Raw genomic sequence first — 14,320 nt, 5'->3', positions numbered from 1 at the left:
TAGTTGAGGAAACTGAGGCGCAGAGAGGTCAAGTAACTTGCCCAAAGTCACACAGCCAGGAAGTGGCAGAGATAGGATGTGAAGCCAGGCCACCTAGCTCCAGAGTATGTGCTCTTAACCACTGTGTTATACCACACATGTAACTTTTTCTTAAACTATGGAGAGCCCTCTACAAAACACCTGAATTTATCTCATTATTAACTGCCTTACACTGCCCATAATTGTCGATACAGGCTTTCTACTGTATCTGTTGTCAGATATCACTACCATCTGCACTCTCTCCGTGTTAAAGTGCATCATAAAGATTCAGAGCCTGGTAGGCCTGGGTTTCTATCCTGGTTTCATTTTAGATGAGTTATTTAACTTCTGAACCTCAGCTTTCTATTCTGCAAAACGACTAAGATAACATTAGAATGGGAGGAAGCGCTGTAAAAATGACATAAAAATGTAAAACCCCAGGTCAGCAGTAGGTACCAGCACAGTTAAGCTGTTTGAATCGTCCCTCTGTTTGTGGAAAACTCCTGGGCTCAGGGCAAAGAGTGACATTGCAAACCTCAGAAACCAGGAAAGAAGAGTTTCCACAAAAGAAGAGTTCCCCAAACACGCGGAAAGGCAGGACACGTGGGAATACTGACAACTGCAAAGACTTGCGCACTGAGCACAAGTTCATGTGGCCAAACAAACCAAGACATCAGTGTCTGGAGCAGAGAAAGCTTTCTTGCAGGGCCATGCAAGGAGATGGGAGTGCGTGTGTGTGCGCGCATGTACACTCATTCACTCAGTCACTCAGTCGTGTCCTGCTCTTTGCAACCCCAATGGACTATAGCCCACCAGGCTGTTCTGTCCCCGGAATCGTCCAGGCAAGAATACTGGAGCAGGTTGCCATTTCCTATTTCAGGGGATCTTCTCAGGGATCAAACCAGTGTCTCTTGCATCTCCTGCTTTGGTAGGCAGGTTCTTTGCCACTAATGCCACCTAGGAAGCCCCAAGGAGATGGGTGACTTGAGCCCCCAAAACTCCAAACTCCTAGAAGGGTTTCAGCAAGCCGTTTTCAAAGACAAGGTGAGAGAGGGTCTTAGTTGGTTTTTCCAGACTTCTTAGTGTAGAAATCCTTTGTTCTTGCAGCTATCCACACAGGTCAGGTCACAATATTCTTGTAAACCATCAATATGACAAATCTTATTCTCTGTTCTGCGACTTCTTTTCTCTATATGAGTAGAAAAGTGTTATACCCTTAAAGGTCAGAGCCTTGAGAATGGGCTATCTTGTGTATTTCAGGCTATAGGCAACATTCTTAACTGGAAGCAAAAGCAATCGAATCAAAGGTTAAAGTAAAAAGCAGATCTAATATGCAGTCAGGTCCGTTCTTCCGTATTGCAGCCCTTCCTGTAGAATCTTTTCTTGCATAAGCCCTTGACCTGTCAGGCCATGCCTAGAATTTTGAACGAGCTTGTCTTTCTTCTGTCATCACAGGCCTGTGTTTGACAATGTCTCCCTTTGAGTGAAAGTCAATACTGCTTATAAATTATATCTAAAGGCCAAAGGAAGGGACGACTAGTGAATAAAAATGAACGTTCTAGTTCTAGCTTCTCCAGAATTAATTAAAAGAATCACTGAACCTCATTGACTGGCATTTAGTCCAAATTAGTTTTTTTTTAAGTGTGACTAGGGACTTCCCTGGTGGTCCTATGGCTAAGCCTCCATGCTCTCAATGCAGGGGCCCCAGGTTTGATCCCTGGTCAAGAAACTAGATCCCATATCCTGCAACTGAAAATATCCCTCATGCCTCAAGGAAGATTGAGGAACCCATGTGCTACAACTAAGACCCAGCACAGCCAAATAAAATTAGTTTTTTAAAAAAATTTTAGTGTGACTAGTCAGTCCTAAAGGAAATCAACCCTGAATATTCATTGGAAGGACTGATGCTGAAGCTGAAGCGCCAATACTTGGGTCACCTGATGCGAAGAGCTGACTCATAGGAAAAGCCCCTGAGGCCAGGAAAGATTGAGGGCAAGAGGAGAAGGGGGCTACAGGATGAGATGGTTGGATGGCACCACTGACTCGATGGACATGAGTTTGAGCAAACTCCATGAGATGGCGAAGGGCAGGGAAGCCTGGTGTGCTGCAGTCCATGGGGTCACAGAGTCAGACGTGACTTAATGACTTAACAACAAGAAAGTAGAATTTTAGTGAAGAAATGCAGTTTTAAGACTTGCAAGAATATACAGTGAGAGTATGGGGAAATGAGAAATCTCACACACTACCCTTGGGAGGTAAACTAGTCTGGCCACTGGGAGGGCAATTTGGGCAGTCTCTGGTAACATTTAAATGCTGGTGACTTAGAAATATCCCATCTTGTTAACTGTTCTAAAACAAATTTTGCACACCAGCACTAGGAGGTGGCATAGCAGTGAGTAAAAGAAAGCAATCAGAAATAGAGTGAGACCCGTCAGGAGGCAAAGAGCCTCTTCAACTATGACGTAGTCATTTGTGAAATACTAGGCAACCATTTAAAAGAATGGTGAAGGGAAAATGAGGCAGGTCTGGATGAGCTCATATGGGTAGCTTTCCTGAATGTCGGTAGAACGAAAAAGCACCTGGCAAAGCAATCCATTCCACGTAATCTTTGTAAAAAACAACAAAACAGAAGAGCTATATGTTTTCTACTATACATGTGTATGGTCACTCCTTGGTATGTGTGGAAAACAGCTCCAGGACCCCTGTGGTACCAACCCACAGGCACTCAAATCCATTGTATAAAACAGCTGTAACAGTCCTTCCTGTGTAACCGCGGTTTCCCCACTCGCAGAGTCAACCAACCTTGGATCCACCACTGGTTGAATTCATGGGTGGGAAACTCCCAGATACAGAAGGCTGACTGTTCCTTTTTAGTTTGATTGTATTTATTTATATTTATTTACTTGGGCTCTGCTGGGTCTTTGCTGCTGTGTGTGGGTTTTCCCTAGTGCTTCTCATGGTTGTAGCTTCTCTTGATACAGAAAATGGCTCGAGAGTAGTTACTCTAGAAGCCTGAACACAGGCTTCAGGAGTTACTACACGCAGGCCCGAGAACGTGGCTCATGGCATGTGTGGAATCTTAGTTCCTTGACCAGGCCTGGAACCCATGTCCCCTGCATTGGCAGGAGGAGTCTTAACCACTGGACCAGCAGGGAAGTCCATGCTGGCTGTTCTTAAATATGTGAAAAAAAAGGTCTGGAAATATAAATAACAAATTGACAGGAACGAGGAGGGAAGAAAGAGTGGCAGTGTGTTTATCTTTACACGTTATTTTTTAACGAGTGCAATATGGTTGTATATTACGTGCTGCTGCTAAGTCGCTTCAGTCGCGTCCGACTCTGTGCGACCCCACAGACGGCAGCCCACCAGGCTCCCCCGTCCCTGGGATCCTCCAGGCAAGAATACTGGAGTGGGTTGCCATCTCCTTCTCCAATGCATGAAAGTGAAAAGTGAAAGTGAAGTCGCTCAGTCGTGTCCGACCCTCGGCGACCCCATGGACTGCAGCCCACCAGGCTCCTCCGTCCATGGGATTTTCCAGGCAAGAGTACTGGGGTGGGGTGCCATTGCCTTCTTGTTTTTACTGGGCTAATAAAATCTATACTTTCCTTCACATTGAAGCTCAATAGAGTTTTGGGGGACCTGCTTTATCAGGTAAGACGAATTGGTGATAAGCATATTGCTTTTCCCTAAGTCTTTTAAGCGTCCTTAGCATCTTGCTTTCTTGCCTTTCCCACTGTACCACCCTCAGATCAATCTCACTGTATTGTTAATTTGCTCTTCCTGTGGGGACCTGGCTTTTTTTGTTGTTTTTAATTTTGGGCCTCTCAATAGCGTGCAGCATCTTAGTTCCCCAACCAGGGATAGAACCCATGCCCCCTGTACAGGAAGGGCAGAGTCTTGACCACAGAACCACCAGGGAAGTCCCAGGACATGGCTTTCTAAGCAAAATCAAGTGTCAACTCAGCCATGTCCAAACTATCACAGATGTTTTTAGTACTAAATTTGAGTTAATGACACGTCATTCCATTTGATGGGCATGCAGCGGACATGTAGACATCGAGTACTCAGGACAGAGAACGTCCCCTCGCCCCACCCCCACGGAACCACTCTGCATGTTCACTTGGGCAGGGTGGGTGCTCTGTGCAGTTGGCTGGTTGGCAGAGTCTCAGAGGACAAGTTCAGGGAAGAGAGTACCAAGGCCAGGTCTTTCATTTCATCCTCTGTGCTTAATGTTGTGGCAATGCAGCACGGTTTGATTGCCTTCTGTTCCGTCTCATAGCAGGCCACAGGGAAGAACGTTGTTCAGCAAAAGTCTTGGAACGTCCCTAATGGTCTCGTGGCTAAGACTCTGCGCCCCCAATGCAGGGGGCCTGGGTTCGATCTCTGGTCAGGGAACTAGATCCCACATGCCACAACCAAGAGCCTGCGTGACACAGTCAAATAAACGTTTTGTCTTTTTTTTTTTTTCTGTCTCTCTCGGGCGTCCTCTGTGTCTGGTGGGGTGGTGGCGTGCGTGTGTGCACACGCGCGTGAAGCCTTGTCCCCCCTTTGCCTCTTTCCCTTTACGGCCCCTCTTCTTGGTGGCGGCTGCTCCCCGTGGGTGCCTCTGTCCTTCTCGTTTTCCCCTCTCGGCATCTTTCTCTGAAGCTCCAGTGCCTCCTTTGTCTCACTCCCTCAGCATAAGGTAGATGAAAAAGAAAAGGCTTTCGGGGCGGTCAGGCTGAATTAAGTCCAGACCCCATGTCTGCTGCCAGCCTCCTGTGTGACCAGCCCTGCTTTCCATCATCTTCCCAAGCTGCAGTTTCCTCGTCCCAGAAATGAGGGCAGCAGTGGCTCCTTCTCTGAGTTTTTCTGAGATGTTAATATCACAACCCTCAGAAAGTGCCCAATCCATTAAATATGAGTTTCCTGCCTCCTCTCTCCCTTACTTCTCCTTTTTTTCCACCTCACCACTGCTGACTCTCTCCAGTTCCCCTTAAATGGCTATAAAACTGATATAAATATATAAATATGTATATAAATTATATATATATTTATGTAAAAATATATTCAGTTCAGTTCAGTCACTCAGTCATGTCCTACTCTTTGCGACCCCATGAACCACCAGGCCTCCCTGTCCATCACCAGCAGCCAGAGTTCACCCAAACCCATGTCCATTGAGTCGGTGATGCCATCCAGCCATCTCATCCTCTGTCGTCCCTTTCTCCTTCTGCCCTCAATTTTTCCCAGCATCAGGGTCTTTTCAAATGAGTCAGCTTTTCACATCAGGTGGCCAAAGTATTGGAGTTTCAGCTTTAGCATCAGTCCTTCCAATGAACACCCAGGACTGATCTCCTTTAGGACGGACTGGTTGGATCTCCTTGTTGTCCAAGGGACTCTCAAGAGTCTTCTCCAACACCACAATTCAAAAGCATCAATTCTTTGGTGCTCAGCTTTCTTTATGGTCCAATACTCACATCCATACATGACCACTGGAAAAACCATAGCTTTGACTAGACAGACCTTTGTTGACAAAGTAATGTCTCTGCTTTTTAATATGCTGTCTAGTTTGGTCATAACTTTCCTTCCAAGGAGTAAGTGTCTTTTAATTTCATGTCTGCAATACCAAATTACATTTACATGTAAAGTGAATAGTTCAATATCCTACATTGTTAATTTTCCTGGCAACTAAACAGAATATTTTACCTGGCTTTTGAGGAGATTAACAGACACAGGTTTTTCAGCCTGAATGGGAGGGGAATTGGGGTGAGAACGGATACCTGTGTATGCATGACTGAGCGTCTTTGCTGTCCACGTGAAACTATCACATTGTTAATTGGCTATGTGTGTATTAGTCACTCAGTCATGTCCAACTCTTTGCGACCGCGTGGACTGTATCCCACCAGGCTCCTCTATCCATGGACTTCTCCAGGCAGGAATACTGGAGTGGGTTGCCACACCCTTCTCCAGGGGATCTTCCCAACTCAGGCATCGAACCCGGGTCTCCCGCACTGCAGGCAGACTCTTTACCGTCTGAGTCACCAGGGAAGCCCGTTAATAAGCTATACTGTGATATAAAATAAAAAAATTTTTAAAGGAAGTAATACTGACTCTTAAACAGTATTTCACTATTATAATTGTCCCAATTTCTTTGAAAAGAACATTCCCTTAATAACAGAGTGATATTCTAAAAATAAAAAGTTTTAACAAAGTTTTTAGTTCCACGCGGCCCTCATTTGACTTCTCCATTTTATCAATGCCCCCTGAAGGTGATGAAAGGTGATGGGTGTGGGAATGGGAGCCCCCAGTCCTGGAGGAGATGCTCATACTCATTCAAAATGACTTTGCTAACCCTTGAGCTGCAGGACTTATCTGTACGGCTCCAGAACAATTTCTTTGTTTGGTGTCTCTGTGCCAACGATCCTAATAGCCCGCAGTGTCCGTGATTATCATCAGACATCTGGGCAAACCACCTGAAGCCGCCTCATCAGCTCACGTGCCAGGACCCCACCCGGCGGCGCGGATTAACTCGCTGGCAGGCGCTGGGCAGAGGAGCCCTGTGCTGCAGGGCCCACAAGGGGGCAGCAGAGAGACAGCTTTCTCTCTTCCCAGACAATCCGCAGGGAAGTTTTTCTTTTTTTTTTTTAAAATTTTATTTTATTTTTAAACTTTACAATATTGTATTAGTTTTGCCAAATATCGAAATGAATCCGCCACAGGTATACCCGCATTCCCCATCCTGAACCCTCCTCCCTCCTCCCTCCCCTACCTTCCCTCTGGGTCGTCCCAGTGCACCAGCCCCAAGCATCCAGTACCGTGCATCAAACCTGGACTGGCGACTCGTTTCATACATGATATTATACATGTTTCAATGCTATTCTCCCTAATCTCCCCATCCTCTCCCTCTCTCACAGAGTCCATAAGACTGATTGATAGGAAAAATATAACCTATCACGGGAGAACACCTGAAAAGACGTTAAAGAATTTTTTTTACTCATCCATTATCCCGCTCTCAGAGATAGTGATTGTTGTAATTTCAGTGTATGAGGTTGATAAGAGATCGCTGACAATTGACCACTTTATAACCTACAAAAATAACAGTTTCATGTGGTTTAACCTCACATTTCCTCCCATCCTTTCTCTATGATGAAGAAAATGCATTTTTAAATACAAAATTAAGATGAGACTGTATGTGCAGGTGTGTGCATTTTTAAAATCTGCCTTTTAAAATGAAATATTGACGTTACAAACATGGATTAAGAGTAATGCAGCGGACACTGACATGCCTGACCCTCCTCTCTTGTGAAGCAAGATGTCACATACAGCTGAAGCCCACACCCACGCTCCCCCAAACCTGCTCCCTCCCAGTTCCTTGGGGTAACCACACTCATAAATTTGTTGTTTATCATGCACAGGTTTATGTCACTACGCAACATGCAGTATGGTTTAGCATTTTTAACTTTACATAAACGATACCAAAGTGAATGTATCCTTCTATGACTTGTTTATCATTTTTATTGAAGTAGTTGGTTTACAATGTTGTGTTTCCAGGATACAGCAAAGTGGTTCAGTAATACACACATTTATTCTTTTTCACATTCTTTTCTATTATGGTTTATTACAGGGTGCTGAATATAGTATCCTGTGTTATACAGTAGGTCCTTGTTTATATATAATAATCTATATATAATTTTATATATTTTATATAATATGTATCTATTTATCTATCAGTATCTGCTAATCCCAAACTCCCAATCTATCCCTCCCCGTCTCCTTCTCCTTTTGGCAACCGTAAGCTTCTTTTCTACGTCTGTAAGTCTGTCTCTGGTTTGTAAATAAGTTAGTGTCATATTTTAGATTCTGCATATAAGTGGTATCATATGGGATTTGTCTTTCTCTTTTTGACTTACTTAACTTGGTGTGATAAACTCTAGGTTGATCCATGTTCTGCAAACAGCATTATTTCATTCTGTTTTTTTGCCCGAGTAGCATTTCATTATATGTATATGTATGTATGCACGCACAGCGCATCTGTGTCCGTCCATCCGTCAGTGGACATGAGGCTGTCTCCACGTCTTCACTGCTGTAAGTGGTGCTGCCCTGAACATTGCGGCACGTGTTTCTTTTCAAATTACAGTTCCCGCCGTAGACATGCTCAGGAGTGGGTTTGTTGGGTCACACGGCAGATCTATTTTCAGTTTTTTAAGGAACTACCCTACTGTTTTCCGTATTGGCTACACCAATTTCCATTCCTACCAACAGGGCAGGAGAGGCCCCTTTTCTCCACACCCTCTCCAGCATTTGTTACTTGTAGACTTTTTAATGATGGCCATTCTGACCAGTGTGAGGTGGTATGTCATGATACTTCTGATTTGCATTTCTCTAACAATCAGTGATATTGAGCATCTTTTCATGTGCCTATTTGTTATCTGTATGAACATTATATTTTATTAACTTTATCCATGTTGATGCATGTCACTTTTGTTGATTAATTCTCAAATTTTTGCTTTTAAATATTCAGGGTTGCTATCAGCCTCTCTCCATTAGACTGGGCCAGTCCATGCTGGAACTCTGTATTAATTATCTATGGCCTTAGAGGCCCCATTAATGGGTGTTGAGTGGAATGGACAAGTGCAGGAAGTGAATGAGTAAGGACTGCTCTTCTAGAAAATTTAGCCTGGATTCCTCTGCTGGGTACCCAAGGCAGAGCACACCACTGATAAGAAGGCTCTCGTGTCTGGGAGAGGTGGACATCAAGACTGCACGTTTCATGGTGATGTCACATCTCTAGTGCCAGAGTTGGGGTGCTAGGACCTGCCATCCAGAAGTGAGGAGCAGAGCAGGAACATCAGGAAAAGCTCCCAGAGGATCCTGAGGCCACTCCTGAAAGGTGGTGAGTCCCTTTCACCATGGCAAGCAAAAGCCCACATTTTTAGATAAAGGCATTGAGAATATGTCAACATGTCTCAGAATTCTCTGAGAATTTATCCCCAGTTTTTTTGACAATTAAAATATATGATTGGTAGGAAACGGCATTGCTGGAACCTTAAAACAGAGACAACCCCCCCCAAAAAAAAAACTGAATTCCTTTAGTAGCTAAAATCTTAACTCTGAGGAGTTTAAATTATCTGTAAAATGAACTGAAAAACGCAAGGATGACAATAAACCAGAGGAGCAACGAGGCATAGCGACAAGACTTTAGGGGCTCTGGAATCAGAGTAGAGTTAGAATCCTGAACCTGCCACTTCTTGAACATGTGATGCTGGGTAAGTTAGCTAACCATTCAACTTCTGTCTCTTCACCTGCAAAATAAATACCGATGCCCACTTTGCAAGTTGATGGATGTAAACTGCCTAATCTATACTGATTATCCTATAAAACGGAGCAGTTTTTTTGGCAGGCTGGTTTGGCAAGAAACTATTTCTGACACTTGAAGCTGGACCTGCTCATTGAGGGAAAAAGAAAACTCCTCACAGTTACAGAAACCCAGAATCTCATGGTGCCAGCTGCTGCCAGCTGCTGGTCCTGGAAACGGCTGTCATCAACCCTCTCCAAGAACATGTCTGTCCCTTGAGGAAGGTACATCTCTGACATCCCAGGAAGCTGCGTTTTCTTCTGTGTCCCTTTCTCTTCTTAGAGAAGATGGAAGGGGGAAAGGGTGTGTATCAGCGAATCTTTAAAAAAAAAAAAAAAAAAAAAGAATGTGCCCATATTCACCTAAGAATCCTATGTGAACTCTCCAGGTGCAAAAGCCTACTGAAAATGAGACTTGTTGGGACCTTCGACCTTTTGCTGCAGTCCTGCAATGCCCTGCACCTGGACAAACGTCTCTGCCTGGAACTCGAAATAGAAAAAACCATAAGCGACTAAAAATAACTGGGCGCAGGCACAGATGGGGCAAATTTGAACAACAAAGAGACCAAAAAGTCCAACTGCCACTCCTGCAGATCTTGGAGCTAAAGCAGGGTGCTGAGCATACCCCCTGCACACACACCACCAAAGGGGTGGGCAAACCACTGAGCCACCCCTCTGGCTCCACCCCTGGACCCAGCGCTTATAAGGAACCAGCTTGCGTGCTTGGGGAGCGAGCCCCCAGGGGAAACTGCTGTTTGTTCTCGTTCCACCCTGCTGCAGGAGGGGCCCCAGTAAAGCCTTGCCTGAATTTCTTGTCTGGCCTTTGATCAATTTCTCTTGATTAAGGAGGCCAAAAACCCTAGTGGATAACAAAAGGAGGTAAAATCTGGTGGTTCCACCTACCTACTCTTCCCCTGGCAAACATCTCCTTTTTTCCAGTTAGATGAAAAAGGAATTGGGGTCAAAATGATCCCCATGGAGTAGATCTATTCAAAGAAAAGAGCATTTAATTTTTGTATTTACCATTATATACAGACACACACTTTATTTAAATTGGCCTTTATTTTAATTTGTTCAGCTAGAGCCGCTAGGACTTCACTTTGCTGGTAAAGAACAAGTTATGCTTTTGAAATATGCACACCACTTGACTGGATGCTGAGCTTTGAAAATAATCATTACACCATCTGTTATCATGGGAAAAAATTATAAACAACCTAAATACCCACCAAGAGTAGATTTGTCGAATGAACTATGATGTTGTCATGCCATAGAATATCTGAAGACATTCCAAATAGTCTCATCAAAGATGATCAATCAAACGAAGTGGAACGGAATCATGTATATGTCGTGTGTTATTACATGAAAAAGGCAGTTTGCAAAGAGATAAAGCTCCCCTGGTAGCTCAGACAGTAAAGAATCTGCCTGCAATGCAGGAGATCTGGGTTCAATCCCTGGGTTGGGAAGATGCCCTGGAGAAGGGCATGGCAACCCACTCCAGTATTCTTCCCTGGAGAATCCCCATGGGCAGAGGAGCCTGGTGGGCCACAGTCCATGGGGTTGCAAAGAGTCAGACAGGACTGAGCGACTGAGCACACACAAAGATCCTATTTCTGTTTATAAAAAGGACACACATATACATGCATGAAGAACAGAAGAGTAGGCACCAAAATGCTCAGCTGACTATCTCTGGGCTATTGAAAATGGAGGTGATTTTTATTTTCCTTTTGTTTGCATTGCTGCACGTTTGTACTTTTCTGAATTTCAGGCATTGAAACTTTATTACAATGGTAATAAGAAAAACATTCCCAAAAACATGTCTTTGGGACACCTGGTTCTTTGCTCTTATCCTTTTCCTAAAGCTTCCTGCTAGCATCAGAACTCACAGTGCAGCAGCCTCTTACTGGGAAAGGTCAAAGTGTTCATTCTCCAGCAGCTGAGCCTAACTTTGATTCCTGCAGGCGTGTCACTTGTGACGTTATCTAAGCGTATTCGTTGTATCCAAAAATAAGTAGCTGTCATATCCACTGCCTTGATTTGCCCAAAAAGAAAATTGGAGAGTAGCCACTCAAATTTCTAAGAAAAGCATTGAGTACCTCTCCTTGGGCTTCCCTGGTGGCTCAGGGGTAAAGAATCAGCCGCCCAATACAGGAGACGCAAGAAAGCTGGGTTTGATACCTGAATAAGAAAGATCCCCTGGAGAAGGAAATGGCAACCCACTCCAGTATTCATACCTGAGAAATCCTATGGACAGAGGAGCCTGGTGCGCCATAATCCGTGGAGTGGCAGAGTGACCGGAGCGACCAAACAACACCTCTCCTTAGGAACACTATGCTTACAGCTGTGACACTGGCGTTGCTGTGACCAGGAATTTGAGGTGGGTTGGCCATCATAAGGATGACTGGGTCGTTTTTATTTATAAGCTAAAGAAAGCTACCAACCCTTTGCTGTAAACCTAGAACCTGCCCCTGTCCCCTCTACGAGACACAGAAAGGACAAGCCCATCTTGTCCCATTGTGAGTCCACTTTCTATTCTTTATATTGTAGATAGGGTTCAGGAACTTTGCCATCATAAAGTGGTAGCCAGGCTCGTCTCCGTGCTGAACAATGGTAGTTTACAAAGCCCAGGGGAGCAGTGTATTTGGTTACAGACCAAGGGAAGATGTAAAAGCATCAAGAGAAGTAATATGACACACCCCTTTCTCCAATTCACAATTAAATATTCCTTCCAGCTCTAATATCACCTCCTACAGGAAGCCTTCCAAGGTTTCACAAGTTACCCGTAGACCAAGGACTATCATCTCTCTATCCTCAGATTATTGTTGCTGTTGTTCAGTCACCAAGTCATGTCTGACTGTGACTCCATGAACTGTAGCCCACCAGACTTCTATATCCTCCGCTGTTTCCCAGAGTTTGTTAAAATTCATGTCAACTGAGTCAGCGATGATATCTAACCATCTCATCTTCAGCTGCCTTCTTCTCCTTTTGCCTTCAATATATCCCAACAGCAAGGTCTTTTCCAATGAGTAGGCTCTACGCATCAGATGAGGCCTCAGATGAGGCCCAGGCATTTGAGAAAGAGTGAATGAATGACTGAATGAACGAATGACTAATATGTGGTGAGAATGTGAGAATGAATAAATGAATGCATCTGTACCTTGCAGATACACCTACCCATTTTACGAAAATCTCTGGAGGATTTCCTGTGTGCCAGGCTCCATGACGGGCGCTGGAGTACAAAGTGAGCAAGACAGACCAGCTCCCTGCTTACAGGAAGCTTCTATTCTGGTCAGGGACACAGTCCATCCACAAGAAACAAATATGTGCCTGGTTTCAGATAATGAGAGTGCTATGGAGAAAATACACAATTGTACAGGAGACAGAGTGTCTGGGGGAGCAGGGTTGTTGGAAGGTAAGGGGAGCGGGAAGGCCTCTCTGAGAAGGCGGCGTTTGAGCTCTGAGCGACTGTGAGAGCACTTCTTCTCAAGTGCTTGTTTACCTCATTTCAAGAGCTTTATTCTTTCTTTTTGGCAGGGCTGCAGGGCGTGCAGGATCTTAGTTCCCCAGTCATGGATCAAACCCTCATCCCCTGGTGTGGAAATGCAGTCTTAACCACTGCATTGTCAGGGAAGTCCCAGAAGCTTTATTCATGAAAATAAAATTTCAAGAGCATGTCTGATATTTTCTTTTCCTTCTTAGTGGGTCCTGCCTGCTATTCATCACCGTGAGATAGCAGATACAACGGCAAGCATGTGGGATTTGAAAACGGACTGCCCGGCTCCAAGTCCAGCCTCTGTCACTTATCAGCTATGACCTTAGGTAAGTTATTTAAGTACTGGAGCCTCCGTTTCCCCATCCAGAAATGGGGATGAGGACGGTGATGATGATATTTACAAAACAGATAACTAGCTGTCCACCAAAACCCCATTCTTCCTCTTCCATAGTGGGAACTGCTCGACCATGGTCTCCGTTTTCCAGCCCCTTTTGCATCCAGATGCAAAGACAACTTTTTACCACTGAGAAACGTGTCACTTCCAGACCAGGGTCCCTGAGCCACCTCAAAGAGGAAAACCGCCAGTGAGCAGGAACGCCCGCGATGGACTGTTAGGGGAGGGGATGGCAGACTGCGATTGTGTTAAACCCCTGAAAAGTTAAGTTGTATTTGTTATAGAGCATCCAGTATTATAGCGCTAACTGATACAACCTTAAAAGAGATGTGAAAATTGAAGGAGTGGGTCATGCAGTGCCTGCTCAAAGTGCTTGCTGGACAGATGTAACTAAATACAGGGCTTTCGCATAAAAAGGAATGAGTTGAGTCATTTGTAGAGAAGTGAATGAATCTAGAGTCTGTCATACAGAGTGAAGTAAGTCAAATATACAAATAATAATATTATTACAATATTAATATACAAATATTGTATATTAATGCATTTTTGTGGAATCTAGAAAAATGGTACTGCTGCGGCTGCTGCTAAGTCGTTTCAGTCATGTCTGACTCTGTGCGACCCCATAGACAGCAGCCCACCAGGCTCCACCATCTCTGGGATTCTCCAGGCAAGAACACTGGAGTGGGCTGCCATTTCTTTCTCCAATGCATGAAAGTGAAAAGTGAAAGTGAAGTCGCTCAGTCGAGTCCGACTCTTAGCGACCCCATGGACTGCAGCCCACCAGGCTCCTCCGTCCATGGGATTTTCCAGGCAAGAGTACTGGAGTGGGGTGCCATGGTACAGATGAACCTATTTGCTGGACAAGAATAGAGACACAGATGTAGAGAGCGGCTGTGTGCACTTGGGGCTGGGGTTGGAATGAGTCAGGAGACTGGGATCGACACATACACCGCATGAGTTAAACCTGCCGTATGGCACAGGGCGCCCAGAGCTGTGTTCCGGGATGGCTCAGAGGGTGGGAGAGTAGGGAGGGAGACTCCATTGGGAGGAGATGTGTGGATCCATACAGCTGATTCACTTTGTTG

Source organism: Bos grunniens, chromosome 2, assembly GCF_055505025.1.
Source record: "Bos grunniens cultivar Pamir isolate PY7600 chromosome 2, Bosgru_T2T1.0, whole genome shotgun sequence".
Classification (NCBI taxonomy): Eukaryota; Metazoa; Chordata; class Mammalia; order Artiodactyla; family Bovidae; genus Bos; species Bos grunniens.
The sequence above is the reverse complement of the archived record's forward strand: the minus strand, read 5'-3'. Positions refer to the sequence as shown.